Raw genomic sequence first — 7,226 nt, forward strand, 5'->3', positions numbered from 1 at the left:
GTTGAAGCAAGACATGTAAAATTTTAAGCAACTTTATACAAGAATTTGTATTTTTTTGTTCCTGGGCTTCCCTTACAGTCAGGAAGTGGAGTTCAATTTAATTAACAATAAAGCAGCAAATCCCTGTGAGGGACATGTGAGTGTACACATGCATTTCTGGACAAGCTGAGAGATAAAGAATTGTCCATGAAGCAGGGCTGGGTAATATGACAAAAACACTGATATAGAAATAATAAATACTATAGTATAGTAATATAGAAATAATAATATTGCACATCTTACAATGTGACTACTGCCCATGCACCTATTGCAATGGTTATGCCAAAATGACATACCCTTCGTCAGTAGAAACATGTCTCAGTATGTGCTTTTTGGCTTGTCTTATCATATCATCTGTGTATCTCAAAAAACCTTGATGTAATTTGAACAAGCAGTTGTTCTTTACATTGCTGAGTGTCAACATTTCATGATAAATGGACCAATAGAAACACTCCAAAGTGGCTCCAAAAATATGTTTACCTTGACTTCCATTGAAAGTTGTTGTGAATTTCTCCTGTAAAGCTGCCAGTTTAAAGATCTGAGCTTCTTGTCTGACAGTGAAAACACTGTATGTATGTTGTGCATTAATGAATTTTTGCCCTTATATTAAACAGCAAGGAATGCATCAATTATTTTATCAATGGATAAATCAAGCATATCGTCACTGTCCAATAAAAAGAAGTATCTCAATTTTTGTTATTTTAAGATTACTGCATAGTTTGAACAGATAAACTGTCACTTACACTGCGCTAATAAATTACTACACGCTATTTCTTAATGAATAGACCAATAGAAATACTAAAATAAACTATTTTTACACTGACTTCCATTGAAAGTTTAAAAGGCTTTTTTTAATTTCTCCTGTAAAGTTGCTATTTTGGAGATACTTGTTTTTCATTGGGCAACGACGCTACTAAATGGAGCAGATAGGGATTAGGTTGGAAGAAAAACACAGGATTTCTTTAAGTTTCCCTGCTTAACTGTTTAATGTCAACAGACACTGACTAATCTTTAACAGTTAGGCCATTCACAATAATCGATTTGTTTTTAGACAATATATTGTTCCAGAAAATTATTGCGATAAACAAAACTGTTGTCATTTTAAGAGCATTGTATTTAAGTAATATAATGACAATATAATTGTGTAAGACTGGTGGAGGAGAGCATGCCAAGATGCATAAAACTGTGATTAAAACCAGGGTTATTCCACCAAATATTAATTTCTCTTAAAACTTTATGAATATGAACTTTTTTTTTTTTTTTTTTTTTTTGCATTATTTGAGGTCTGAAAGCTCTGCATCTTTTTTTGTTATTTCAGCTATTTCTCATTTTCTGCAAATAAATGCTCTAAATGACAATATTTTTATTTTAAATTTGGGGGAAATGTTGTCTGTAGTTTATAGAATAAAACAACAATGTTCATTTTACTCAAACATATACCTATAAATAGCAAAATCATAGAAACTGATTCAGAATCTGAAGTGATCTCTTAATTTTTTTACAGATTTGTATATTGTACGATACATTGTCGACAAAGCAATTATTCTGACAGACCCAGAAGCGGTTAAAACATCAAATGAAGTGTACTTAAGCTAGGTAGATAACTCACTTAAAGGTGAGTTTAACCCTTATGTATTGAGCTTAAGACTCAGAAGTATCCGCCTCTCCTTATTTTACTATCTAAACACTTAACGAGCATTTTTAAGCCCAGTGATTTGGACAGTAACCGTGCAGCTGTGTACAGTTCTTTTACAGCTTTCCTCTTTTCTCTCTCTCTCTCTCTTTCTCTCGGCGAGTTCCAGACATGCACTCACCTGCCTTTGAGAGCTCCAGCTGCACACTCAGAGCTCCAGCTCGGCACAGCTCTCCACAACATTATTAGCTATGCAGAAACAACAAGCTTGCAAGCTGTTGGTGCTCAGCGTCTGATTGTGTTCGCTGGCAGGGCTGAAGGGCACTGCCTGTACTTGCTATCTGAGTATCTGAGAGCTTGCTCATAGCCTAATACTGGACCCAGTTCAAGCCTGGCCTGTATGATGCACATAAAATGGCCTATGAATAGAATAAGCTAAAATACACTAAGAATAGAGTAACCTGGGGCGTAATTGGCACCTGAGGGTGCACTGGGTTTGATTAGATGGTCATAAGTTCTCACTGTCAACAGTGATTATAGTCTTAAAGAGTACTACATAATGGCTTTTTTATAGAAGAAGGAAAAAAGACTTAACTTAACTATTAAAGGAAGAATGGAAGTCAATGGAAAAAGATTTCAGTCCGGGTCATTTCAGAGCAATTCTGTTGGTTCGATCATCATGAGGTTTGAACAAGGTGTAAAGACAGCCAGATTTAAAGTATATCAAAGTGTAAAAAAGAAAAAAGAAAAAAACTCCTCAACTATAAATAGAATGTCCAATGCTTTAATTTGAGCATTTCTATTGGTCCATTCATTAAAAAAAATGTGTTGTTTATTTCAAAACATCTCTATTAGTCTATTCATGAAGTTTTGAAACAATGTAAAGAACAAGTGCCAGATTCAAATTATGTAAAAAAGTAAAAAGAATGAAGAATAGCCTCAACTTTCAATGGAAGTCAATACAAAAAGTCATTTTGCAGCATTTCTACATTTCTTCTGGTTTTTATTATGAATTTCACCTGGATATTAAAAACAACTGGCAGACCTGAACTATGCCAAAAAGTAAAAACAAAAAGTGCAACTTTATAGAAGAAGAAAAAAACTTACTTAACTTGGACATCAATGTAAAAAAATGTTTGCAAATCATCTTGAAGCATTTCTATTGCTCCGTTCATCAGGGAATTTGAAAACACAATTTAAAAACACTATAGCTAGATTCAAATGAAGTCAACACATTAAAAGAGTGCAACTTTACAGGGGAAGAAAAACACTTCCTTCACAATAAATTTAATAATTTTGGCCCATTATAAGTGGTCCATTCATAATGCCATTTGGACATGTTGTAAATAATAGCTAGAGATTTTTCCAGAGACTGGAAAAAAAGAGACCACTAAAAAATTATGAGTTTCTTTGATTTTACCAAATCGAAAAACTCCAAAAAGTTATCCAAAAGCAGTGTGTAAGACTGGTGGAGGACAACATGCCAATATGCATGAAAACTGTGAATAAAAAAACAGGTTTATTCCACCAAATATTGATTTCTAAACTTAAAACTTAAAACAAGTTATTGAACTGCATTATTTAAGCTCTGCATCTTTTTAGCTAGTTCAGCCATTTCTAATGTTCTGCATAAATGACAATATTTTTATTTGGAATTTGGGAGAAATGTTGTCTGTAGTTTATAGAATAAAACAACAATGTTCATTTTACTCAAACATATACCTATAAACAGTTCCTATAAATAGCAAAATCAGAGAAACTGATTCAGAAACTGAATGGAAGTGGTCTCTTAATTTTTTTCCAGAGCTGTATATACTGTACATATACACACATATATAGGCTATATATAATGCTGGCATGTGTACACATATACAATACACAGCTTACATATGGGACAGGACAGTCCCAGACCGACACAAGTACAGGCAACCAGCAGTACCTCATAAGTGTAAGCAGCTCCTACACTGGACAGGGGCCAGCATCATCATGCAAATCCAGGCCATGCGAGCGTCTGGCTGAGACACAGCACTATCCATGATTGCCTTGTGTTCCTCTCGGCTTGTTCCCGTTTCCCCTGCTCTGCCACACACTGCCACAGTCCTCCATGCACACGCCACACCGCCGCTGGAAGCTGGTCAAGATGATGGGTCCAAAGTCCTGCTGCTGTGTGATCCTCGGCTCTGCTGTCTCGCCCCAGAAGAAAACACAGCCGTAAAGAACATGAAAAGAGGGAAACCAATCACTGTCTGCTGTAGCTACTTAAAATGCAGATCCCTCTGCCAGCTCCCTTCCCTTTTAGCTCATGGTCCTGCTCTCTCTCTCTCTCCCTCTGTGTCTGTATTTCTTTCTCTCTCTCTTTCTCTTTCTTTCTCTCTCTCTGCCCAACAACTCATGGTAAGAGACATTTGCCCTCCATACTTGCTTCCTTTGTCCCAGCTATTTATGGCTTTATTCCTAACACCTGCCAGTGGAGGGGAAGGAGAAGAAAGAGAGAAAAAGAGAAAGAGAGAGAGAGGCGTAAGTTGCTGTCTGGTGTGGTGGAAGAGAGAATCTTTCCTGTCTATGAGTGTGTGTGTGTGTCTGGTGTCTGTATGTGTGTGTGTGTGTAAGAGAGAGAGAGAGAGAGAGAGAGAGAGAGAGTCAGGATTCCTGTGTGTCAACAGTAGTGCTTTGCAAGTGGATAGCAGGTAGTGGGAGGGAGAAAGAGAGAGAAAGAGAGAGAAAGAAAAGAGGGAGGGGTAAGTTGGCCTGGTGCATGAGACCATGTGTGTATGAGTGTGTGTGTGTGTGTGTGTGCGTATGTGTGTAATTAAGTAGGTAAGTATCACTTAAGAGAAAGCGAGTATCTGAGGGGGCATGCTCCAACTCAAATCTCCAGCTATCGACTCCCTCCGTTCCTCACACTGTTGTTCACACTGCAGCCGTACAATTATTAAAGAGCAGGATATCAAAAACAGGATATAAAGGGTTACATCTGGACACAGCTGCTCTCTGCAGTCTAGACTCACCCCTGGTCTTATATGAGCAGGTTTGTCTATTTTGTCTACAGTGTGAGTGCTTCCTTTTGAGTTTTTATCTATGTTTTTCTATGTTTTCCCAGTCAAAACATATGTTTTATGAGAAATGTCAGCAAAACAAGGGATCACAGTTGTTAGTAATTATTATTAATTACCAATACCAGGGTTCATACACTTTTTAACCAATAAATTACTTTTTTTTGCCTTCAAAGTGAATTTTCGTGACCATACGATCTTTAAAGCATCAGTGTATACATGGACAATAAAACCAAATAACAACTAAAACTATAATCAAAATTGATTATATATCTGATAAACATTTTGACACACAATCTTCAATAATAAAATCTGTGTCAGATCTTGAGTTCCCCATTGTGTAGAGCTAAATTCCTGAACTAAATCTGAGCTGATGTGGTTTTTTTTAGTTTTTTTTAGTTTTTTTTTTAGCTCAAAATAGCTTTTCCCGTCGATAGACAGAAACACACATTTGTAGACTGCAAATTTCCTCGAATTTTCCAAAACTTTCTAGGAATTTTTATTTTTCCAAAGCTCTTTCCAGGCCTAGAAATTGCTATTTTCCAAATTTCATGACTTTTCCAGGTTTTTCATGACCGAACGAACCCTGCAATACTAACTACACCATACAAAGAATTATCATTAGAACATTATATTAAGAATATCACCAGGAATATCATTTAGGGGTGCTTAAACATCCTTAAAAGGTGTCCCAGCTCTTCCAAAATCTTTTTTAAATTTTAAGAACGAAAATACAGCAGTCACGCCGTGGTACAATCCACCCGCTTTTCTCTCCGCTCTGCCACACACACACAATCAACAGCACCCTTTTTATACTTTTAAAGTCTGAGCCTTTTTTTTATTTTGTAAAATAGTAATGCTGCAGGCTGACTTTCAGCCACTGTCCATTATTTAAACTGGAGTGAGAGACAGTGGTAGCTCTGGTGATTTTTGGATTGTTTTTCAAAGAAAAGAACAGGTTCAGGTTCATGTGAGAGAATACAGTGAAAATAAGTGATGGGATTTCACTGCTCAGTGTGAGCAGGTGCCCTTGAAAAAATCCGTACTGAGGTTTGAGTAGCTTTCTGCTTTTAGCTATTTAAATTAGACCAGAAAATAGATCATTAAGCTGTGAGAGGAAAGGGGAGGGGTTTCTTGATTCCATTAAAACTCTTAGAATCTTTGATGTCACAAAAAAAAAAACATTTTATTATACAGCCTGTATATTGACTGTAATAAAACACAGAAATGAAAGAGAAGAAATAAAATATATTAGTTGCGTTTTTATGTTCATTGAATGGTTTATGAATCACTTGTTTAACACTATGATATATACTTTTTCACAAATCATCCCTGAGCAGTAAAATAAACTCATTACATGATGGGTTAAAATGGGGGTAAAAGTGTTTCTGCCATGCTTTACTCCATTGTGCAGATTTTTATTTTTCCAAAGCAGTGGGTGGAGTTACACTGCTATATGGTTGGTTGATAAATGTCTAAGATGTCTGTTGTGAAGTGCAAAAATACCAAAATAGGTATATATTAAAAAAAAAGTAGAATAACATGTGGGTGGATCCAAGTGGATGTTTTAGCTCCAGCACATTCAGAGTAAAGAACAAGGAAATTTTACAAAGTCCAAAGTGCATTGGACTTAAAGTTTCATTGGAACTGAAGGTGTACCTTCTTTGAATCTGTGCTGTTTTCACATCATATCACATGTGAAGATGCCATGAGAGGTTCTGCACAAAGTAAAGCAAAATATTATCATGTGGGTTGTCTTGTGTGCGCTTGTTTTGGTCTAAGCGTCTGTATGTGGGCGGAGGAAGCACATTGCCACAGTTACTAGTACAGTGTGATGGCCGCTGTCCACGTTTGCATTTTTTTCTCCACTTTAATGCTCCAACATGTACTAACGCACTCTTCCTGGAGGCTGAGCAGCTTGAGGAACGCACAGCAATCACAACAATCAAAAAATGAAGCTTCTGCAGGAATAGAGAGAGAGAGAGAGAGAGAGAGAGAGAGAGAGAGAGTGAAAGAGCCTCAGGCTACACAGATTCTTTTTGCTTGTGCACACTTTTTTTTGAAGGTAGAAGTGGTAGGAAGGGTGGAAAGGTGGGGGGCTGAGAAATCATTAACAGAACACCTGTCTGTTGCTGACTTCCAATAAATCAGAGAAGTTTCATTCCAGTTTTCATTCCCTGCCCCCCTTTTTAAATTCAGCAGCAGGGATTTCTGGAGGTAATAGGGGTAAAGGGAACTCGGCGTGCAGGTGTGATAGTGCTGTTTATCTAACAATGCTGCGCTCCATTGTTTGATTTAATTAGCTGGAACCTGAGAGCGAGAGATCAAGCAGGAGAACAAGGCTGGAAAGTGGGGCAGGAGAAATGCGCTCCTCTTGGGGATGTGTTAACAGGAGATTAAGGTTCCACCACTACTGCCAACTGGCATATGATCCCGGCTCTGAAACACACTGCTCAAAAGACTTAGCGTTAGCGTCATCTCACTCAGCTTTCAAAAACTCT

At 37.2% G+C, this 7,226-nt stretch overlaps 1 protein-coding gene across 1 annotated transcript in view; it reads right to left on the bottom strand.

The window, feature by feature from the left end:
• The window catches only part of arhgef19 (Rho guanine nucleotide exchange factor (GEF) 19), a 39,672-nt gene extending 35,348 nt beyond the window's left edge, over window positions 1–4,324 (bottom strand). The window contains exon 1 of the mRNA XM_007246258.4: window positions 3,612–4,324. The gene's annotated coding sequence lies outside the window, so the exon portion shown is untranslated. The remainder of the gene's footprint in view (window positions 1–3,611) is intronic.
• Window positions 4,325–7,226: the final 2,902 nt, after the last annotated feature.

This window comes from Astyanax mexicanus, chromosome 13 (assembly GCF_023375975.1).
Source record: "Astyanax mexicanus isolate ESR-SI-001 chromosome 13, AstMex3_surface, whole genome shotgun sequence".
NCBI lineage: Eukaryota > Metazoa > Chordata > Actinopteri > Characiformes > Acestrorhamphidae > Astyanax > Astyanax mexicanus.